The sequence below is a fragment of the Panthera tigris genome, chromosome D2 (assembly GCF_018350195.1).
Source record: "Panthera tigris isolate Pti1 chromosome D2, P.tigris_Pti1_mat1.1, whole genome shotgun sequence".
NCBI lineage: Eukaryota > Metazoa > Chordata > Mammalia > Carnivora > Felidae > Panthera > Panthera tigris.
Genome location: NC_056670.1, coordinates 2,508,545 through 2,533,649, shown reverse-complemented (window position 1 = coordinate 2,533,649; position 25,105 = coordinate 2,508,545). Strand labels below are relative to the sequence as shown.

Here is a 25,105-nt window from a genome sequence, read left to right as displayed (position 1 = left end):
ATCCTCCCTCTGTAAATGTAATAATAAATCGAGATCTAGAAAAACGATTGTAAGACAAGGAGAGCAAACTTCATGGCAACTCCTAAAAAAGAAACTAACTCCTTCCACCTTCTGTATGATGTATCTGTAAAATAGAAAACCTGAAGTCTCTTGAGTTGAGAGTTAGGAAACGTTTACTAACCATCACTTCTACATAATTTGTTTTATTTATGACTCAATGCTTGGTATTAAACATGTGCTTATAGGTTACTCCTTTCAATCACTGAAATCCACCACTAATATTTAATAAATATCACTACTCTACAGCCACACAAAATAAGGCAACAGGCTACTGCAAATTCTCAGCCTTAGCCACCAAGATCAGGATAACCAGATTGTGAATTGGTACATTTACTAGTACCTTTTGATATTTTCAAATCTGAAAAGTAAACTTTAGCTCTTATTTATGAAGTTTCATTTTGATTCCCAGGGTTTCTGCTGTTAAAAATATATATGTAATATACAGTAACAGCGTGTACACACACACACACACACACACACACGTACTCTCTATAGTTTCTCTGTTGGTTTTCACACTGTATTCCACTGACCAGGACATACAGAATAATTTTAAATATTCATTAAATGTACTTTGACCATCTTTTGAGTAGATCTACATTTTTCTTAGAACTACTTTTATAACTATTTATGTCTCTAGATTTATCAATATTAAATAGCATGTATATTTGTAGTATGTAAACACTATAATATGGTTTATATCCATTTTCACATATTCGATTTACCAATGACCTCTCTTATTCAATTGTTCTTACAGACTTTTAATTTTAGTTGTTTTAAATTTTAATATAATTTCATAAGGCAGGAAATTTTATCATGGTCATCTTCATTGTGGAGTAAATTGCTATCATTATAAATTATTTCAAAAGCACACTTAAACCTATATGTTTTTCTAATTTTTCTCAATAGTTTGGATTGCCAATTCAATGATTATTTTCAACATTTTTCTTCTCTTCATGCCAAAATTGAGATGTTTTTATTTTTTATTTTAAAAATGAAAAAAAAAATGTCCTTGGAAATTCACTTAAAATTATCTGACTTAACTATGAATATCTTAATCATGTACTCTGCATTTCGGTTTTGCTCACTTATTTTATAGAGTGTTTATTTCTGCACTTCTCATGTCAGAAGCCAGACATTTATTTTCTCCTGTAATAAATTCTACTAAAAATTAGGATGTTTTGCATCCTGGGTACAACGTCCATATTTTCTCTTGCTGAAGGGTATTTTTAAAGCTCTATCATGAGTATCTAGTGTTAACATCAATCTGCTCTATTTCCTACACAAGATAGATGGATTCTCTGCAGTCCATCTGGCTGTTTGGGAAAATTTAAGTTTTAAGCAGGAATCGTTTTTATTTTTCAAAGCTCAGAACAAAAGGTCCACTACCTACTAATGTTTTATCTGGTATGGCTCTGCTAAACAGAAGAGTGATCTCCTTCTGGTGTGTGTTTAATCTGCATATGTACCAGGAAATTTAATATTTGATAATGTGAAACAGTTTGTCATTTTCTCTTTGAAATACAATCAATCCATGAAATGGTTTTTTTCTTAATGTAAAATGGGCATTCGCAGAGGATATAAAAAGAGGAAATCCCAGGAGCCCTGGGTAAGTGTTGAATCACAAGCACTAACTGGTAACTTGTCAGGAATTCTGCAAAGTTACCTTGGTAACTTGAAATCAGCCACGGTGGGGGTATTTACACCACCACGTATACCAGTCAGATCTACAAGTCACAGCCAGCCCTCGTGACTATGTTCACTCACAAAGCCCGAAGAGAGTAAGGGTTTTGTCATCAGACAAAATTAAGCTAAAAGGACACTAAAGACATGGTTAAATAAACAGAACTAGACATGATTAATTGTTCAAACATGAACATACATCCCACATTTTTTTTAAAAGACTTCTCAACTGAAGTGCAACAAGCCCAAGTACAACAGAAACAGACCGATTCTCTCCAAAAGAGAGAGAACTCTTGAGTTTTCTCCCATTATCAAATCGATCTCCAAGACTGGTATTTATTCATGAATTCCCCTGGTGAAGTATGAATTTAGCTCATTATGGATAACCCATCAAGTTACCTGACCCCATCGAATCATGGAGTACATTTGGTAACGAAGAGAGGGTAAAAACACATAGAGCAATCTCTAGTCCTTAAGACAGACTAACTCCTTTCAGACCTAGCAAGTGCCTACTGTCTGCCTTTGCAATGAACGCTGTCAGCCTCATTAGCTCAAGTTCAAACCCTGGAAAGGTATCCTTTACCAGATATACTAGGCCACCTCCCAGAGGTGAATCTAAAGGGATTTTCTCTTAGAGACTGTAGCCCATTGGCAGCATACTTTCTCTCTGCATGAATTAAAAGGCATGGAGATCACTCTGACTGTTGATTAAACACAGACCTAATGACGAGTGTTGGTTCCTTGAAGGGTGCAACTGCCCAGCTGCAGGCTGCTGACGGATGATTAGATAAAAGTGAAGCCATGAGTTGAAAGACAAATTGAAACATTGATAATAGGCTTATCAGGACATATTATTAGATCATACATGAGAAGATTTTATAATATTGGAGTAAGACCAGATAAACTATGGATTTTAACCACTAATACCCACGGGGTGGAGAAAAGCTAATGTTTCACAGTAATGTGGAAAACATAAATCTGCTTTCTGATAGTCTTTCTGTTTGCTTAGTAAATGCAATATACTTCTAGGAAAATTATCCAAGGTCAAGACCATAAGCATGCATATGCTCATTTTGGCATTATTTATATTCAAGTGAAATACTTAAATATTACTACTGGTTATGGATATATTAAATTTTCTAAGTATTCTCATAATTTTCTAACCAAACAGACAATTCTAAAGAGTATGTAGCAAACAAAATATAAGGTAAAACATGTAATAAAAAGGCAGAACACAAGTCAGTAAACATAGCATAGTGTAGCTATGTAAAATACATACAGAGTTTCGGTGTTGCAAATAGCTGTGATGGTTTTTCTTCTAAAAATAGGCTTTACTGTTGTACATTGCATTTCTTTAGCAAAATAACCTGGCAATCAAACTTTATACCGTATAGCTAAAGTTTAATTTTCAGTAGTTTTAAAATTAATATACCAAAATATGTAAAGCATTATAGTTGGCTAAGTTTCCTATTGAAATGACAATTAAATTTTCAGTAATGAGAAATCATGAGCAGTCTATAGGTCCAGGGCTAAAATATTACTTCTTTTCACATTCCACTGAAAAGAACTTAGTCACATATTCATACACATATGGAGGGCATGTCTGGAAATGTTGCCATGTGCCCAGCTATCATCACATCATTAGGAAAGAGGAGGAAATGAGTTTTAGAAGGTAGACAGCAGTCCCTACTTTGATAACGTCCCCATGTTCAAGTGCTGCATGGAAATAGCAGATGGAGGCAGCAGAATCCTTGGAGTGGACAGACTATGATGGCCGGTGGATTAATCAACAACCAACAAACAGAGACCTCTGATGTTTTGGTGCTAATACTCCAGAACCCTCACTCACCACCATGTGGAGTGAATGAGATTGAATTTTCCATGCACTCAAGATCATAGTGAGCACCATTCAGATTCAATTAAAAAAAAAAAGGGTGTTATTCATGGAATACCTGTGTTTATAGGCTACTTCATAGAGTTTATCAGAGAATCTATAACTTGCACAAGTAGTTTTGTCTTTGGAATATTTGTTTTGCAAATTTCTTAAGTGTTTACACATTTGCTTATTAATAGATTAACTTCCTAATTTCTTCACAGGGTCCAATTTCACCCAATAAAACACTCCTCTTACCGTGATCTGATTCCTATGCAATTCTAAAATATGCCCAAAGCTTCACAAGGGATTGTGACTGTAAATGCTTCACATCATTTTTTCAAATCCATTGCTTGAATATCTGGAGATAGGCTTTCAGTCATAGGAAGTAATAGAAAGAAGGAAAATCAGTATTTACAAAAGTATCTTACTGGAATGAGTAGAGAGTTTATCAGCCACCCCATTCTACTACAAAAACAATGTCTCTCTATCCCAAACAGTGAGAAGGTATGAGGCTGATGAACAAAATCTTAAAACACTTCTCACAGTCTAGTAAATACATGCCTTCCCTTGTCTTCAGCTTTCCAGATTAAATTTACTATTCAAATGTGTAGAATTCTTAAAGTTACTCCCAACTCCATTCATTAATAAACACATTCAAGGGAAATAATTATTTCCAAATATAAAAGTAAAAAAAAATAGCAACAAGTTGTGTTTTACATATTTGTGATATTTATTATACTTTCTTTTCCTATTTTACAAGTTTATATATATAATGTAATGAATGGAAATTTCACCAAAATCAAGCAAGCAGGTAAAAAAATAAGCACTTTCACGTCAGTTGTCAAGAGATAAGCACCGTAAGGGGCGCCCAGGGGGCTCAGTTAAGCATCTGACTCTTGATTTCAGCTCAGGTCATGATCTCACGGTTCCTGAGTTTGAGCCCCACATCTATCTCTTTGCTGACAGCATGGAGCCTGCTTGGGATTCTCTGTCCCTTTCTCTCTGTTTTCCCCCGCTCATGCACACATGCTCATTCTCTTTCTCAAAATAAATAATCTCAAAAAACTTAAATATAAGCACTGTGAACCTTTGTAGCTGTTCTTTCATGTATTTAAGGTATGCATATACACATACGTATTTTACTCAATATATTCATTGTACAATAGTGATCACTACTTTTTCATGCATCCATTTTATAGCATCAATTTTCTGCTATTAAATATTTTAACTACAAATTTTGGTGACTGGCTGCGCATCACATTCCAAGATATTTCCAAAAACTACTTCATCCCTTAAGAAACCAGTAGGATCTAGAGGACAAGGACTTTGTTTCTTCTGTCCTGGCTCCACCTCCTTCCGTAATTGTGAATTACACTTTCTAATGGAATGCAACCACAGTAATAGTATTGGGACCTACTTCATAAGGGTGTGGGAGGCTCTAAGGAGACAGTGTATTCTGGAACAGTGTCTGGCACACTGTGAACATTCAGTAGATGACGACTATTATTAAGAACCGACAGAGAAAAGCTGAGCTGCATCAGTGCGTGCGCTGGAATGAGGGCTGATGGCATCATCAGCGTATTTGCCCCACGTAAGGCCCACGTAACTGGGCTCTTAGGCTCGGGCTTGCTTACAACCTGTTCTGATTCTATGACAATTGCATGAATCTATTTTTCCACACTTTGTGTGCTCAGGGTAACTACTGTTCTGTAAGGTTTAGAATATTTGTATTTATCAACAGACCCTCCATTAAAGAAGAGAACTTAATAGAGTTTCTGTCCCTTCAAAGCAAAAACAGCCTAACCAAAATATAAGCCTTACCTAAAGAGTTTAGTAAGGATTTGACCCCATTCACTTGAAGAACATGCATGCTCGTATTAGCATACGAGGATGATTTAGAAAACAAAATGAACTGCATGTACAGAATTCACAAGCTACCGTTAGAAATTCTGCTCGAATTGTGACCATGCTGTTGCAGGTGCTGCTTCACATTTAATTAATGCAACCCACTCCATACCATCCGATCTCACAAAACACGGTTTCCTTTTCTTACGGCAATTAGATTGTAAATTTAGATGGGTTCACTTTTTTTTTTAATGTGATAATAAAATGCGGTAATGCGATAATAAAATTAATGTCAAACATAGTCTTTTCATTACTAAAATGGTTTCATGAAATAAACTGCTTTCTGGGGCACCTGGGTGGCTCAGTCATTTAAGCATCTGACTCTTGATCTTGACTCAGTGCATGAGATCAAGCCCTGTGTTAAGATCTGCACGGATAATTCAGAGTATGGTTGGGATTCTCTCTCTCTCCCTCTCTGTCCTCACCCAGCTCACATGTGTACTCTCTGTCTCTCTCAGGATAAGTGAAACTTAAAAAAAATTAAAAACAAAACTTTTGTTTCTAAGAAGCAACATTTTAAATTTTCTTGTTTCTACTGAAATTAAAAAAAAAAAGTCATGCACATTGACATTTTTTTTTTCTTCCCTGGCAATGTTTTTCTTCATTTGCAGTTTTTTCTTCAAATATATGTCTGAAGACTCAGGAAAGTAGCATGGGTGGGTTAATAGCTTATTAAAGCTAGAACAAAAATAAGAATTATATATTTTACATTTAGTCTAGTGGAGAAAGTATATTTTAACCATATAACTTTTAAATAAAGATGGGTTGGTTTTAAAAACACAAATGAGCAAAACAAATTATTCTTCTCAATTTAGCACAAGCCAGCTTATTTGAAGGGGAAACTCAAGCTAATGAGTACTTGGCATTTCATCATTCTATGAACCATTCATTTCATTTTTTTTCAAATTTACGGATTTAAGTATTTATATATTTATTTAGAAACTGAGTGCACATGTGGGAGCAGGGAGGGGCAGAGAGACAGGGAGAGAGAGAGTCCCAAGCAGGCTCCACGCTTTACACGAACCATGAGATCACGAGCTGAGCCAAAAATCAAGAGTTGGATGCTTAACTGACTGAACTCTTCAGGTGCCCTTAATCTTCATTTCATTTTATCTTTTGCTATTTTATATTTAACTCAACCTGGAGTCCAGGAATATTATCTGAAGCTAGTTCTTTCTCAGCTAGCTATTGCACTGTTACCTGTGTTTCACAGCACGCTTACGTCCTGCATGTAATAAGGTAAGCAAATAGGCACTTAATGCTCGGCAATTCACATTTATTTTTATTAACTTTTCTAAAGCAACTTTAGATTTCTAGAACAATGCCAAGACAGTACAGAAACTGACCGTATTGCCACACTGTGTTCATCTTGTTAGTGACATCTCACATTAGTATTGTACATTCGTTATAGTTAACGAGCTAATGCTGTATACCTTTATTAAGTCAAGTCCATATGTGCTCCCATTGCCTGTTCCATAGCGCCCTGTTCTGCTCCTAGGTTGCAGTCCGGACACTGTATATTACATGTTGTCATCCAGTGCCCTCAGGCTCCGGTTATGTGTGGTACACATTTATTTTTAAGGACCTCCATGCCATATGTGTGTTCTATTCTCCTCTGTGGCGTAAACTCACCAGAAGACATGGGATGAGACAACCTCCAAGCCTCCAAACCCCAGGCTGGTATGCTCTATAAGGAAGGAGAGTGACAGTGACAGAGGCCACCAGTGCCCACTGTGGCACCCCCACCCCGGTGGTGGTGTAGCCAGCCTCTGTAATTTCAGCAGTTACACCCACGCAGCCAGCCTCTGTGTTTCCAGCCCCTTGGACTAGAGGGGGCCACGTGTCTCAGCCAGGCCAACTGGACAGGAGAGGAAGTAATGTTGAAGCAACTTCTCAGTCACCTCCCTCAAATCCACGCCTGGGGGTGGGGGCACCTGGGGGCTCAGTCGGTTAAGCGTCCAACTTCGGCTCAGATCATGATCTCGTGGTTTGTGGGTTCCAGCCCTGCATCAGGCTCTGTGCTGACAGCTCAGAGCCTGGAGCCTGCTTCAGATTCTGTGTCTCCCTCTCTCTCTGCCCCTCCCCCTCACATGCTTTGCTCTGTCTCTGTCACTGTCTCTCGCTCTCTCTCTTTAACAAATAAACAATTAAAAATCATCTTTTAATTCAGAATTTAATTGCACAAATTAAAAAGATTAGATTTAAAAGTATTAATCAGGGGCACCTGGGTGGCTCAGTGAGTTAAGCATCTGACTCTTGATTTCAGTTCAGGTCCTGATCTTACAGTTCATGAGTTCAAGCCTTGCATCAGGATCTGTGCTGACCATGTGGAGCCTGCTCTGTCTCTGGCCCTGCTCTGTTCATTCTCTCTATCTCTCTCACATACAAAAATAAGAAAATAAACTTTAAAATAAATAAATAACATAAACATAAATTTATATTAATCAGAATATTGCCCAAGATAAAAAAAAAAAAAAAAGAGCTAACATTAAGTTCCATCATAACAGGCTCGATTATGGAGCTTTGGAAAATAAGCTTAATTTTATGTAAATCCTCATATGTGAATTTTTATAAGTGAGGGATTTTCAACTATTTATTGCTTTTCTCTTATTATTAACTGTAAGTGAATAAAACACAGGTTTATTTTGAAATTGATTCCAAAACGTCTTGATATTTTTTAAATTAACTTGAAAATGTCTGTCTACAAATCATTATTTCCCCTAAAGTAAAAGACACTCTCAGCAGAAAGATCTTAAAGCAAGAGATCCTCTTAGACCTTCCGCACCAAAAGAATCTACACAGCTTTCTAGAATAGAAGCCTATGACTTTATTAAGTGTGTACTTTTGACATAAAACACAGTAATTGCAAGCGTTCAGACTTGCAACAACAAGCATGAAAATGGAGGCATATTTTTGTGTGTAGCTATTAAGTAGACCGTGTATCGCAAGTGGAGTCGTTGAAAATCCCTCCTTAGTGTGACACTGGCACTGTCCCCGAGGCTACCTAACGGGCGTGTGACCCGGGCATCAGCTGGGAGCGTCCTGCCCCCTGCCCTGGGAAACCCCGTTCTGCAGTCCGTGCCAAGTCCTCCCCAGGACCCACTGTTTTGGGGACACGAACACGCAGCCTAATCTGCTTGCAGGGCGACTTCAACTTCCGTCTGCCCTTTGCCAGTTGGCACAAGAAACCCCTGTATGTCTTTTGAGTTTTATCCCACTTTGTAAGAGCCGTGGGAACATCAGAGGGGGTCCGCTAGTAGACTGAACGTCCTCACTGCAGCAGCCCCAGCTCCCCTCACCTCAAGTGCACAGTCACAACCCTCACACCCAGTGCACACGCCAAACACATGGAGGCTCCCGGAGTCTTGCAGGGCACAGCATCCCTCCGACTCGGAAAGCATCCGGAACCAGAAACAGCACCCTAACCTCTGCCCGTGGAAACCTAAGTAGAGGACCGTGCAGTCTTCAAAGCTTCTTTGGTCAGGAGCAGAGACTTTAACTGAAGGGTCTGCACAACAGATGTGACGGGTGGGAAGCGGCTCAGAGATTTTGAGTCCAAACAACTGGGGGAGGGAGACGTGTGCATAACTACATAATGGCTTATGTATTATTATTAACATTACCGTTTTACAGAAACATAACCTTTAGCTTACCTAGATTCAGTGGCTCAAGTCTAATAAAATTCTTCACAATAAGTGGGGTATGTTGTTTGTTTATTCACCTCCATGATATTTAAATGTCATTTTCGAATGTCAGAGTATTCAAACAGCAGGAACTTCATATGGTCCAATCCAATATGGAAACCAACCTTCCTTTATCTTCTAATCCCTAAATGTGCTTTTACGCGTCTGCTAATCTATCCGTGCGTTCCAAAGATTCTGTGCCCAAAGTGCAAAGACGGAGATGGAGGCATCAGGATGAGGCGAAGGTCAAGGGGATGATGGAGAAAGAACTGGCAGTGGACAAAGAGAAGTGATGCAGGTCAAATGCACGCTGCGTTAATTCTGCTGCCAGAACATCATGTCGAGCACATGCTCCGCCCGGCTGGCACGCTACAACATGGAGAAGGGAAAGGCAGGTCCCCCTTTATTCGATTCAGCATTACTGTTACTCTGCCAGGAATCCAGCCTTCTACTGTATTCAACAGAACCTGCAGCCAGTCCTACAAACCTTCAACAACATCCTTATTTTTCAACAGGCAAAGAGCTATTAGCCTCTATTTGTCAGCAGAAATGCCGAATGTTATGCCCTAGAGGCTAAATGAAAACAAGGGTCCTTGCGGTCATAGACCAATTACCGTGGCCTAGAGGAGCCATTTCCCAGGCTCAAAAATAAGGCTCTTGTGCTCTCATTTCCTGGGAGGTGTGAGCGGTTCAGCTGCATTCTGGCAGTGTCCTCACCTGAACCTCGATGACCTGAGGGAAACAAAAAGTCTTTCTCACTATTCAGAGTCAAGAATCAGTGTGGAACAAACATTGGTACCTGACACCAGAAAGGGCTTCTAGGGGGATAAAGGAGCCAATTTGCAAAGGTCTGTTAGGAAATAGAACCGAGCAAATGGAGAAAACCAAACTGAAACAGAGCAGGTATCAACGGATGAGGAAGTCATAAAATACCATAGCAGGTGTCATAAACGGGCTGCTCTGCAGAGGTCAATTTTTATTGTGTCTCATCTGTTAGGAAAAGTGTTCAGCTGAATTCAGGCCTAAGCAGGAACAGAAAATCACCCTGCAGTTTTCTCCAGTGCTTCCTAATGATGAAAAAAAAAAAAAAAAAAACAAAAAATACCTCGAGCAGTTTTCAGTTATGCAAATGTAGGGCCATTTTCCTAAGACTGTAACAAGAAATTCTATGTTTTAGTGGTTTTCCCCCAAAACAGAAGTTGACAGAAGAACCTAGGAAGATTGAAACCCAGAAAGGAAGGGATCAATCCCCTCGCCTCCATTTTGTGAGATTAGAAGCTGGGGCGTAGGGTCAGACAAACGCTGTTTTAAGCGAGACCAGAGCGCAGAGACACTGGACAGAGATTAGCTACAGGACTCAATCTGAGATGGAATGCTAAGTAGAAAAAGGTTAAACGAAAGTTCTGGGTTCTTTAGAAAGATGATCTGCCTCTGCCCCAAGCCTCCTCGTCCTACCTTACATTCTATGAGGCAAATGGAAGGAGAGAAAGCTAGTCCCTGGGGCTTAGGGGCTCAGCCCCCTGGTGCCTCAAAAATCCATGCTCTAAAGCGGGACAGGGGTTCAACTTCCCTTACAGTGATTCCCAATCTCAACTGCAAATTAAAATCACCCTGGAGGGGGCATCCTAAAATCCCAGTGGCCAGGTTCGATGGACGTGGACCAGTGCTGTGGATATGGGACTCAGCAGCCAGGAGTCTTAAAGGTTTTTTAAAGCAATTTCAATGAAAGACAAGATTGATAATCACCTCATTAGAGTATTCCTTCTCAAGGGGAGGATTGACAATGTCATGTTCTGATTTGAGGAAGAGGAAGAGAAAGAGGACAGCAGAGGTGGGGAAACAGAGAAAGAATATTTTGCTTTGTTTCAGGAACAAATGCACCTCTCACATGACTATGTGCAGTCAGCAAACAGATAGTTGGATATCGATAGTTGGATACAGGAATCTGGAATTCAAGGCAATGTGAAGGCTAGATATAAGTTTAGTAACTTGGGGCTAGATAAGGTGATCTAAAAAGATGATGGAAGTTAAGCAGGGGGCCCACCACTGAGACCTGGACCATTCCAACTTTGGGAGAATGGACACAGAAGGAGAGCTGAGGATGATGAGTCAGAAAGAGTAGATTGAGACAAACGAGAAAATTCAAAGGGTGCAGCAACACAGATATCAGAAGAAGAGTCTGTTTTGACACAGAGAGGAAATGCATGTGTCAAACATAAGATTGAGTAAAATACGAAGAGAGAAGTGATTGCTACATCTGGCAACACAGACATCATTGGAAACTTTGACAGAAACAACCCAGCAGAGAGATGGCTCTATCTAGAAGGCCAAGTCGAGTCAGAGAAGGACATGTCAGATGAAGAAATGAAAACATGAAGGGGAACAGGATTTGTGAAGTCAGTGCACGTTTTCTCCTTAGAATGACCAGAGCTTACATGAATGTAGATGTGAATGGTTCATCAGACAAGGAAAAGAGCCTCACGATGCAGGAGGATGTGGGAGGATGTGTGTTAAAAAGAAATGGGAGATTCATTTCTAGACAACACACCAGTGGCCCTTGAAAATACAAGGGACACGTAATTGATTTGTATGTAAGTGTAGATATTCCTTGGTCTTTCCTTCTAATGACTGCAAAGGAGGGAGTCTGGAAACCTTCTCAATGTAGTATAAAGTAAGACCATCACGAGAGGAATGGGGGGGGGGTAAGAAACAGTAGAGGAAAGAATAAGACTTTAATTGTCACTTATGAGGCCAGTAAAGCATATTGTAAAGACGTATGAAACTGCTGGACCTTACTGAATGTGTGTGTGTGTGTGTGTGTGTGTGTGTGTGTGTGTGTGTGTGTCTTTAAATTTGAGTGATACTGGCTGGTGTGGTGGTGGGTTTTCTCTCCAAATGTTCTGATGCAAAACATGGATATTTGGGTGTGACGAGGCAAGGGATTGTTCGTGAGTGTAAGTTCAGGTGTTTCCAAAGCAGAGGTTTGATCTGAGGGATAGAAATCTTAAATCGCATAAGGAGAGATGTGCAGGAACAACGGGGATTATTGAGGGTAAAGACACAATTGCATAAATTATTTTAAGGTCTCAAACATGCTGGGGTTCAATATTAAAATAACCACAGATTGTTGAAGGACATGATATAGGACTGAGCAAGTAAATTAGGGATGGGGATAAATTCCTTTTGAATTAATGGAATCAGTTTATGGATGTATTAGCCACAGGAATGTTGAAATAAAAAAAGTCAATGATAGGAAAAAGTGGTGAAAATAAAGGGATAGTGTTGTGCTAAACTTATCCATGAATAAGTGGAAGGAATCACAGGAGTTTGGGGAATGATAACCATAAGGGTGTTGGTAGTGGAATAAACCTTAAGGCATGCACATAAAAAATGGTTTCTGGAAGAGAATAGGTGAAAAATACACAAACATACACAAGTACAGATGCTCAAACATTGGCATAAAATTATCAACTTGCAGAAAATTATAAGAAAATATCCAGAAAGGCACATAAAGATAAATAAATGCTCATCAAGAGTAAAATAATGAAACAAATGTTGATGAAATCATGCAAACAAATGATTTACCACCGTTAAAAAATTACACTTTTCTAGAATATTCTACAAAGTGAGAAAATGCTCATGGTGTGGGGGTGTGGAAAAAGGCAGGATATCTATCTGCACAAATGTATATGGTTCTATTTTTGTAAAACACTCAATTTAAAAATATAAAAAATAAAAACACCTTGATTGTCAAATTAGAAATAATTTCCCTGCTTTATGTCTCATATTATTGAAGTTATCTATAAACATGTATTGTATTTATAATATTTTTCAAAATAAAGAGTTTAAATTATGAAACCCCTTTAAAATAATATTAGAAACTAGCACATATTCATTCTTTTTAACATTTCAATTTTCATTTTTCCTTTTAGAGACCTCGTCTTTTCTGGATTTGAATTTCACAATCTCATATCTATAATATAAAAGATACCACACAGTGAAAAAAATAATTAAGGATCGAAATTGTTCTTATGAAAGATGTTTCCCTGTTAACTGAACATTTGTTGTAAATATATGTGCTTAACCACATTTTATATCATTATAACCTATTGAAAAGAAAAAGCACTATCTATGGACAACTTTAAAAATCTCCGTGCCCTAGGGGCGCCTGGGTGGCTTGGTCGGTTAAGCGTCTGACTTCAGCTCAGGTCATGATCTCACGGTCCGTGAGTTCGAGCCCCGCGTCAGGCTCTGTGCTGACAGCTCAGAGCCTGGAGCCTGTTTCAGATTCTGTGTCTCCCTCTCTGTCTGCTCCTCCCCTGTTCATGCTCTGTCTCTCTCTGTCTCAAAAATAAATAAATGTTAAAAAAAAAAAAATTTAAAAATAAAAAATCTCCGTGCCCTAGACCCTGAGGTGCCAGCTGAATGACCCATATTTTATTTCAGGGGGGGAAGGAGGCAGGGGGGGGCATCAAAGAGACATGACTAGGCTGGGCATCAACAGGAATGATGGTTGGCTCCATCCCACAGAAACACACTGAGCCACATGAAACACTGCTGAACCTTCTTGCTGGGGGAATTATGGGAGGAACAGTTAGCTCCTGATCTCCACTGGTCAACATCTCATTCAACAGATCGCTAACGCTCCTGAAACTCTAGGTATGTGCTTGGTAAGGCATCCCAAATGTGGGTTTCTCTTTTTGGCATCAACAGTTCTGGGGCAAGAGGAAAGAGGCACGGAGTCAGAACCGTGGGTAGGGACCACACAACATGCACCATAACAATGTCTAAGGGAAGAGACAGACGTGACAGGTGAACCGCCCAAATAATGGAGTCATGGTGGGCTTTTCTTTAATCCCTGGTGATGTGGAGACGAATCCTAACTGGGGACTGTTTCTAGCTACCATTTCTGAAGACAAAGCCAAATTTGAAAGTGATATATAAATATCAAAATAGACGTTTTATGAAAAATGTAAAATACTTTGAAACAGCTACTTCATATTCTGTATTTTCCCCAAAAGAACAAGGTATGGGATTACAGCATCTCTGCTAGACACAGATTATGTGATGTTCTGGAGCCCAACTAAGCTATGGTGGACATGTCACAATTCACAGGCTATGTGACAATAGAGTTTTAATGATCTATAAAGATCTACAAAGTAAAGTGATTCACGATTTTGAATTATGTAAAAAAATACAATTTCTGTATCAAAGCTGCTTTTATTTAACACAATAGGACTACACTTTCACCATTACTATAACATTGTGACCAAAGAGGCACTTTTGACACTTCTCTTTCATCTGTGATCCTTTCCCCGTACTGCCTGAACTGTCAATAGACATAAGCTATTTTCAACAGGACATCCCCTTCTCCTCGATCAGAAGCTCCCCCTAATGTTGAGGGTGAAAATGTATTAAATATAAGGATTAAGCAGCTGGACCTCAAAGACCATTTGAAATAACAGGTGAAATAATTTTTTTTTAACGTTTATTTATTTTTGAGACAGAGAGAGACAGAGCGTGAATGGGGGAGGGTCAGAGAGAGAGGGAGACACAGAATCTGAAACAGGCTCCAGGCTCTGAGCTGTCAGCCCAGAGCCCGACGCAGGGCTCGAACTCACGGACCGTGAGATCATGACCTGAGCTGAAGTCGGCCGCTTAACCCACTGAGCCATCCAGGTGCCCCAACAGGTGAAATAATTAAAAGAAGTTTCAATACATTTGATCTGTTCTAAAATGACTAATGTGGCAAATCTCTGATAAAACTTGACATACCCTTAGATAGGACAGACTTCAACTACATCAATTTGCCGATGACAAAACAGGTTTACAGAGACTGAATGGCCAGTCAAAGGTAATATAGCACAACAGAAACTGAATTCCAGAAATAATTCTGATTTCCTCATGAAAATTTATTTTGATTAGGACTCCCGGTTTGCATGTGACACAAAATGGATGAAAAAATCTGTCCCCAACAGAGAAGACAAACAAGAATGCCTTACCTAAGAAAGGTAATTATTGGCTCAAATGATCTCAGCCTCTAGAAGTGACTGCCGGCACTAACTTTAGGCACAGGTAGACCAGCTATTCAGAGTACCAGCCAATTTCTCAGTAGGAAACAGATGCCAAAATCAGATTCATATACTTTAAAAAATATTTTAATGAGGTGATTTAAAAGTATATTGAGGCGCCTGGGTGGCTCAGTCGGTTAAGCGTCCGACTTCGGCTCAGGTCATGATCTCACGGTCCGTGAGTTCGAGCCCCACGTCGGGCTCTGTGCTGACAACTCAGAGCCTGGAGCCTGCTTCAGATTCTGTGTCTCCTTCTCTCTCTGACCCTCCCCCGTTCATGCTCTGTCTCTGTCTCAAAAATAAATAAAACGTTAAAAAAAATAAAAGTATATATGTTAGGCAAGGTAGAGGAACCCACAAGAACTAATGTAATACATCATCACTACACCTAAGTTCTGAAAAGTAATTGTTACTGGAATCCCAGAACACACAGAACATAGAAAGTTAGAACATTAGCTTGAGGGACATGTGCCAGCCTTCCCCATGGAGGTACTCAATTCAAAATACCCAGCCACATCTACTCCCTTCCTCTGTTCACCCGCAAAGTCTTCTTTCCAACTTCTAATACAAGGGGAAGACAGAGGGTATACAGATAAACCTCCTGAGCAGGGTTGAAAAGGTCATGAAGTCTACCTGGAGGCTCAGACAGAAGCTGGCCAGTGTTGGCCACCTTTCTTTTCTTCGGGATAAAAAAATCTATGTCCCCCACAGAGAAGACAAAATCTCCAGCTTGATCATATCTCATTCCCACCCTTGAAAATTAAAACCTCAAAAAAAAAAAAAAAAGAAAATTAAAACCTCATCTTTTTTTTTTTTAATAGAATGACATGGAGGGAATGGAAGATGAGCATCACCATAGTTAATGAAGCTACAACCTGTGCTTCTGCAGCTTGTTAAAACGTTACATTGATAGGCAATTTCCATATCCCACCATGCATTTCCTGTTCTTCTTAACTTAGACTGGTACCTTGGCTAGAAGGTATTCTTTACCCAGCAGAGGGAGCCAAGCCTCAGTTCATACAATATGCTTGGAGGCTCTGTCTTTATTAAGGTGGAGTATTTCTCCATTGACCCAGACTTTTGGGCAAAGGAAGACAGGTTCTAGTGAAGCCCCTATATTCTAAACATAGTCATCTTTACCTCAATGTAGAAGAGCCAAATATCTCTTTCCTTTCCTGACACAACTCTGGATTGACTTCCATTGTGATCTCCCTATACCTTGACCCCCTCTTTTCTACTAGTCTGCCATTTCTCCTCTTGTGCCATCACAAGATCTTCCTCTTTTTCCTCCTTCTACCCCTTCCTAAGTACATCCTTCTTACTGGACAACATCCCCTCCTCAAGTCTGTAAGGTAGGTAGAGGTGAGAAACAGCTGATGATGTTGTTAGCTATAAACGTTGGCCAAGGTGAGAGGTGCACGATGAAAGAGTGTCAAAGTAGGACAGGATTCCTTAGAAGCTATCTGGAAGACCCTCTTGAACACTGATTGGTGAAGAATCCAATCTTGTAAACAGGAAAAGGAATGACTCCATTCACAATTTCGGTCACTGCTTAACTAACACCTTCCAAAATTATTCAGTTCTTGATACAGAAAAACATACCACACCTGTCCTATCTTCCTTCTTTATTAGTGGCCCTAAATGTGGAGTGACAGATTTAGTTAGAAAGTAAAATATAAAATAGCCAACTGATGACTTGGAATTATAAGACCTTGCTGAGGAAATGGAAGATACTTTGACTCAGAAATAAGAAAAATTACTGATGAAATTAATAGCTCTTCAGATTAAACAAATAGTTAAGTTCAAGACAAACAATAACAATATGTTTAAACACAGATACTTGCTGATATTGGAAATAAAAGGAACATTAGAAAAATACCTATCCTATTTTGGTTAGAAAAGGTATAATCTAAAACACAAAAGACACAATTTATATAACATAGCATTCTTCCAAATAAACCTATCCACTATAGTTTTCCCACAATTGCCCTAAATATAAAAGGGAGACATATTCCTGCAATTGCAAAAACAAAGTTTCCATTTCTAGTGGGTACTGGGGCCACATTCTCTACCATAAAGCTTAACATCTTTCTACCATGCCTTCCTCCCTTGGGCATAGAAGAAACCAAAAAAAAAAAAAATTAAATGGTAGGCATTTCAAAGTCTGTCTGATGCCTCCGTCTTAGCTGCTTTCTGTTTTCTTGGCACTAGTCAACACTCTCACTATTCACATGCTTTTCCATCATGGTTGTTTTCCATCATGGCTATTCCATTCTGGGAAATTAACTGAGACAAGATCCACCTTGTTAATGGGATAACACCATTAAATGTGGAGTTTCTGGAACTCCCAGAAGGGACTCACTGGTCTATAATTCAATGATGGCACAGATTAATTAACCACTACCTGATGCTTCCCCTTCTCAACATTTTAGATCTTGAATTTCCTCCCTATTGACCGTATGCCAAATATATTTAAGAGTTTGGACACATCCTAGAAGCTGAACCAATTCAGCAGGATCTGCCCTTACCATAATTATCTCAAAACCAAAGAAAAATTAGTCTCTTACAGGACTGTGGCCACCATATCCACATATTTTCAAAACGGATTCATCATCTGTTGACTAAAATATCCTTGTTCTACCCCTCAAAAAGACAAACTGTCACGGCTACCATTTTGTGCGAGATTTAAGGCCCATTGAGAAGACTGACTGTCCTCATTTCCCTGCAATCCCTCCACCTAATCATATCCTTTCTTCATCCCCACAGGTGCTTACTTACGGTGTCAGATCTAGATGTTCTCCATACTACAGGATCTACTTGTACTTAGCTGAGAAAATCAACTGGACAGTTATGCCCCAAGGTTTTACAGAAATACCCTCTTACTTCTTCAAATTATTTAACATAACCTTGGAAACATTCAATTCATTTAGGACTCCAATCTTACACAGTATGTGGGTGACTGTTTTCTGCTGGTCTCAACCCGCCCATAACCAATGTTGTTACTAGATCAGCCCTTGTACTTCTTACTACGATTGTAAGGCGTCCTCAGCAACAACCACTAGGAAAATTTGGGGGGAGATGTTTATTACTTACAAGCCCTGGAAATTCCATATACTTGGGACTGCACAGCCAGGTGTGGAGAGGGGGCATGGAGCTGGGGTTCTGCTTCTGCTTTTATTTAAAATGTACGAGTGGGAATTTAAAACTCACGAAGAGAAAAAACAAGCAGCCCAAATGGTCAGTTGTTGAAATCAACCAAGATCTCTAGAACAAAGCAGAAGGCTGAGAGACCTGAGGCAGGTGCAGCCTGGCTCTTTATCTAGTCCTGTGGCTGGCCTTGTGTTTATTTGTACAGCTGTCTATGAATCAGATGCCTCTTTGAAGTGGATGCCTCAGCAATCAAAGCTGATATCAGGTACTTGTGTTACAAAAAGTAAAGCCACACTGTCAGGGTTTATCCAAAGCCATACTGTCAGGGTTTCTACTACAAACATTTTCCATCATACTCTCCAGATTGAGTAACTTGCAGGCTTGATTCCCTCTATTTGCCGACAGCATTAACACCCAAAGGATGCTGAATCTCGAAAGATGAATTTTAAATTTTATCAGGCCCATCTACATTCCATGATATCACATAAAATGAAAAGCTTCTCTTTCCTCAAAGGTTGGAGACTATTATTCATGACTCTCCCCAGCCAATGACCACAGAACAACTTAGTGGATTTCTCGGTCTCATAGGACACTGAATTCCTAACTTCTTCAAACTGGGTGACACTTTTTTATGATCTGACTAAAGCTGTCATGTGTATACCTTCACAGATGCACTCAAGTTGTCTTCTGAAGTTCAAGCTGTCCCTTTCAACACTTACCCAACTCCATATACTTGGACTCCCTAAATACAATCCACCATTCTTTCTGTTTGTGTATTAAAGATTGGGATAAGCTTTAGGGATTCTAACTCAACAGCACAGAGGACATCACAGACCCAGTGCTTATGGGTCTCCGTCTCTCACTCGATCCTACAATAAGCCTACCCTATATGTTTGCCAGCAGTGGTAAATGTCGTGGAAACAACGAAGCCAGCTGAGATCTCTGTGTATTTAATCCTCAGGCTCTCTTTTTAAAATCAAGTCCCTCATGTGGGTTAGACTTTACTTCTGACTGAACACATCTACAATTTTTATGCTTCTAACATGGCCTCCTATGAAATTACTTCTCTTTTCACTCACACATACGTCTATCTTTCATTGCAATGCCTTAAACTGCTATTTTCTTCCTCTCTCAAAAGAGGGAAACCTCACGAGTGCCCTACACTTCTTTGGGACTCCCTCTTGCCTTACTTGGATCTCCTCTCACCTCTGTGTTCCCTACAGAATTGTAAATGTGTCTGTGCAGCCACTCACTTGATAAATGATTTAAATTCAATTACAAAGTCAGACTCCATGGGAAGCTGCGATGGTAGCCATCACTAAAGAGTCCAAGACTACAACCAAGACTCTCAAGAATGTTGAAGGGAATGAGACTTCACCCTACTTGCAAGCTTACAAATTAGCCTGTCACAGTGTCACGAATGATGGCTGAGAACACAGAAAACACTCCCAGGTCAGGAGGAAAGGGCAGTTCATTACTCAAAGCAGCAGCAGTAGTCTGCTTATCAGCATACTTCGGTTACTTCCCCTTGCCCCAAGTCCTCAGGGATCAAGACGGATGCAATCAGATGGAAACTTGCACAGTTAACAGTTCCATTACAGAAGAGAAAGCCTGAGATTAGAGCACCCCAATTTTTTATAAATGGACAGGAAGCATGCCATTCTCTGCTCCAAAAGGTGACAGTACTCTCTTCCTTGGCTATCTGCTATACCAACATCCTTGCAAAGACAGTCTAGAACAAATGCATCCAATGCCTCGCTTTTAAGATGTGCAGAAGCAAGAGACCAAAAAGAGTCATCTGTTAAAACACACGAGAGGTTCGGATCTAGAGAACTGAACAAACTAAGATGGAGGTCACATGAGACTCCGTTTCCCTCATGACCAAGAAGAGGGACTGTGAGAGACAATGAGGGCTGAGAACTCCGGATGGTGACCTCCACATACCCTGGTCATCTCGGCTCTTTCCCTAACGCCAACCTCTCTTACCCATGACTAGCTTCTAGAGCTCTCATCTCTCCTCTCCCCTGATAAAATCCAAGCTCACCACTCGAAGGCCACAGATTTGCACACACACCCTTTTCTGAGAACAGTCCTTGCCCATCCCTTCCCCGCCCCCCAACTAAATGAGCTTATTTTGATGGCTTCCTTCCTACTAAAGCCCCACAAAAAATTCCACCCGTTTCCCCAAGTCAGACTGTCCCTTCGCGATATCCTCATGTCTGACATTTTTGATGGTAACCTTACACTAATGGTGCTCTGGTTGACTTTCTTGCACACCAAGCTTGTTTATTTATTCAACGAATATTCATTCATTCATTTAACAGGTATTTATGCACCCTGCTTGGATACAGGCACTGGTAATACAAAAGCGAGTGATCTTGTACACCTAGACTATATACACCAGTTGAGGAAATAGATGTACTATACAAATAAATATACCATGGGCACCTGGATGGCTCAGTTGGTTACGCATCCACCTTCGGCCAGGTCATGATCTCACTGTTCATGAGTTAGGGCTTGGAGCCTGCTTCAGATTCTGTGTCTCCCTGTCTCTCTGCCTCTCCTCCACTCACACACTCACTCTCTCAAAAACTGAATAAATGTTAAAAAAAATTAAGAAACAAACAAATATGCCATGTTATAGGATATACAATAAATGCAAGGTACATCCCTGGCTGCATACTGGAATTACTGGTAACTTTTAAAATATTCTCTCTGCCCAGTCACCTTCTTAAACGAATTAGTGTCATCTTACATACCTGCTCTGAGGATTTGGCTGCAGGTGAGGCTTGGGAACCACTGAAATAAGCAGTATTGGAAAGGTGGACAGTGACTGGGAGGATGTGCATGCAGGTGTGTGCTCTGTTAGGGAGATGGTCAAGGGACCTGGGCAATTTGAAAATTCTGAAAGGGTCTGAATGAGCCAGTCTGTGTTTCAGGAATAGGGAAACAAAGAGTCCAACACCAAGCTGCTAGAAATACTGAAGAAAGAACAAAGAAGCCGCTGTGGCTGGACTCACCGGGAGCGGCACAAGTGAGCGGGTCGGCCACGCGGACTGGTGCCGTTAGCTCAGAGCACAGCCCCTGCAGCCGGAACCCCTTGGAATGAGAGCCCAGCTTCTTTAGCAGCAGAATGCTGGGAAAACCACCACGTCCAAGTGGCGGATACCCCCCATGCAAGGTGGCGAGAGTAAAAGTCCTGATCCTTGGGCTGTTGTGAGCAACACACTAGCTAGTTCACATCTCCCAGGTGAAACAAGGTCATGGGACAGAGGTCCTCAGTGTGAATTATCCTAATTAACGCGCAAGAGCCAGATCCTGAAGATCCTTGTAGAACTCGGCAAAGACACGTTTTCACAGAAGTGCCTTTACAGGTCAAAGAGAAATCTGATAATGTGGAGATTCTCTACATTTGCTGGGTTTTTAGTATTCGATGTTAAAAACTCTACAGTGAGGAAGTGATAGTGGTACATTTAAGAGAAGGAAAAAAATGATTTTCCAAAAATATTATCAAATAGATTTCATTTAATTGGCTAATTTTCCAGTTAGTCGGTGGGTCCAGATATTTCAGAAATTAGGTCATCAGGTGTATCATTCTTTGGAAATATACAAATTTTAAAATTGTCATTTTGATATGGAGATTGCATTTTTAATATTACTTGATGTCATCATTATAGTGTTCTGACAATAAAGTATTTCAAAATACAGATAAACTATTAGCTAAAGTTGACAACGGATAGGTTCAAAGGTTTAAAAATCAAACTTTCCTTAAATATAAGGTATTTGTAATAACCTGTGTCACATGAAACAACCAATAACAGTTATTTTGAAAAGACAACTAACATTGAACAACCCGAGTTTCATCCTTGGTAGCCTACTAATTTACTTTTGAATTTGGTATCGCATTATGAAAATATGCGTTACTTAAATATTGTTATATTAAAGGCTGAAAATCTAGTACCATGATACTTAATAATTATAAAGAAATAATCAGAGGTATAATAAAGGACATGAGTTCATTTCTGATGCGTCACTGATGGGCACTTTCCAGCGGTACCCCTCTAGCATTCTGCCTTCTATCTGGGCAAGAAGAGAAAGGAGCTAGGAGCCTCTTTCCTTCGGAGCTGGTGGTGGGTTCCAGCCAGGGAGCGCTGGCCCGCATGCAGGTGTGGGTCATTGCCGCCTCTGCCCTGAGCACAACGAAAGCCCTCTCAAGCCATTTTTGATCTTCCTGGTGGCCTGCCCTTGGGAGCCTGTGGTGCATCTCAACATCTGAACAAAATTTGGTATAGGGGAGTCCATACCTTCCGCACAGATGACCATACCAGGACGCAGAATGCATAATAACGAAGTAACAAGAAAATTGCTCTTCGTAAATGTCCTATGTGGGCCTTTAAATTAGTAACAACCACAGAGCAATCAATCAATCACAGCAATACAGAAATCATAATTCTATCATAAAAAGTAAGTGCATTTCTGTAAATGTAATAAATTAGCATCATTCTGATGTGGCAGAAAGACCAGCAGGCTGTAGTTCAAAAACCCTAAGCCTGCGACTAACCAGCTATGTGATTTGGGGTGAGGAACTGCATTCGCTAGCAAATGCTTTCTTTTATGTTCAAGGGAATGAACTAACACCAAGCTTCTTTCCAATCTTAGGATTTAACAAGGTGCTTTTCATTTTCAAGGAGAATACATTTTGAAGAGCCCCCAAACCTCTTGCAGTATTGACAATGAAAACACTCGTAGCAGCGGACATTGAGAAATGACAAGTTTCTGAAGAATTAGGATGGCATTTTGTGTCCAGAGGAAAAGGAATATTGTGGAAGATACGCTGCCTAGCATACAAAATGGGTAGTTGAGTACGTGACTGGGCCAGATTGAGTTGGATATATGACAAATCAAGGAGTTAAGGAAGGAAGATAAATAAGTCCCTAGTTGGCTTTCAGACTTAAAATTTTAAGAGGAATTTAACTTATAACTGAGTGCTTCAGTTAATTTCTCCAAGCCCAATTTTATGAAAAACCTCCAACACCCACAGTAAATTACAAATATTTCAATCAAAAGACAAAACACTGTAAAAAAAAATACAATGCTTCAAGCAAAACTATAACCAATTTGGTCAGTCACATCTACTTTATGGGAAGTCTTACACAAGCTAAAATAAACAGGTATTTAATATCAAAATTGGAGAAGATGGTCAGCGACTGACCTCCCTCATGAAGTTCTACAAAGCCTTTCACATAGTAGAAAAATGTTACTAGGATTTAATAAATAAAATCCATCATCTTGAAGCTTTGACCATATTTGTAAGAAGTAATACATGACTTGGGCTTATTTAACCCTGATAATTGCTACATTTAATTCTCCAAAGTCTTCTGGAAAACGTGAAAATTAACAAAATCAAACTAAAAAAAACTTTGCTTCTTATTAAAATATATTCTCAAATACCCAAAGACACTTTTAAATTAAAATTTACAATTAATGGGTTCAGTGACCCTGAGGATAGCTAAGGCATTAATGAGAAATAATTTCTAAGGAATATGAATGGAAAATAGATTCATTCACTCAATCAACAAGAATGTATTAATCAGCTTACACAGGTCAAATGTGGTTTTAGGTGCTGGAAATGAGAAAATAATGAATGTTACTCACTGAGAAGATACCAAGAGTATACACTCTGAGTGAGAAGCAAGCTTTCCAAGTTCAAAGACAGCAGCAAGGACAATGGGCTTGTTGGGTTGGTTGGGGTTGTCATAAAGGAAGTGACTGAGGGCTTCTGCAGCCTTCAAACTCCCTCAACAGCCTTCAGGCCTGAGGGAGTTTAGGGTTTTATTCTAAGGGGTGAGAAGCATTTGGTTTGGGGGTAGGGGTGGGACACAGTAGTTGCCTAGTTTTCCTCAGCACCATTCTAACAGACTTCTATTGTGCTGTATTATGATGCAAAGCCTGGGAAACCATCACTTCTATCTTGCCATTATCCTGCCTTGCAGCTAAGACTGTATGCAAACAATGCTTTCCCAGTTAGATGCACCTACTTGAGAGCTGAGGTTTGGAAATAAGGATGGGTGTTGTTGCTTGTAGATGGTGCCAGCCTCACCTGGGAGTGGGTTAGCAAACTTAGCCAACAAACATATGGGAAACTCAGTTATACTTGAGTCAGATAAATAATGTTTTTTAGTGTTAAGTACATTTATAGCACAACTTGGTAATTATCTACCCTAAACAAAGTATTCACTGCTTATATTAAACTCAAATGTTACGAGGTATCTTGCATTTTACCCATGCATCTCATACTTGGAGACTGAGTTTTCTACCTATCCAACCACAACCTTTGTGGGTGTTGAGAAGTAATTGCCAAGCATGAAGCAGCCTTCTCTTCCCTGACTTGCAAGTACAGTAATATATTATTGGACTAAATAAGCCCAGTGACTACCTTCTGACTGTGACCAGTGTAGCCACAACACATGGGGAAGTTTGTATTTCCCTAATGACTAATGATACCGCAACTCCCTCGGTCGGCCAGCTCAGTAGATGTGATCTGGCAGATGCTAGAGGCCAGTCTAGAATTATCCCTTCCAGGACTTCCACAGAGTCTTTAAGGTAAGTTTCATGGAAGCATTAAAGCACTAAAGTACAATATACCACACTCATTTAAGGTGTGAAATTCGAAGAATTCT

The 25,105-nt window shown here is 39.8% G+C and overlaps 1 long non-coding RNA gene across 2 annotated transcripts in view; it reads right to left on the bottom strand.

Moving 5' to 3' along the window:
• LOC122231935 overlaps nucleotides 1-24,301 on the bottom strand; it is a 33,030-nt gene extending 8,729 nt beyond the window's left edge. The window contains exons 1-3 of one of the 2 annotated variants that reach the window (XR_006209233.1): nucleotides 24,081-24,301; nucleotides 9,175-9,936; nucleotides 3,872-3,985 (exon numbers count right to left, since the gene is read on the bottom strand). This is a non-coding gene — a long non-coding RNA (uncharacterized LOC122231935). The remainder of the gene's footprint in view (nucleotides 1-3,871; nucleotides 3,986-9,174; nucleotides 9,937-24,080) is intronic. The other variant, XR_006209232.1, reaches the window with a different exon arrangement.
• Nucleotides 24,302-25,105: the final 804 nt, after the last annotated feature.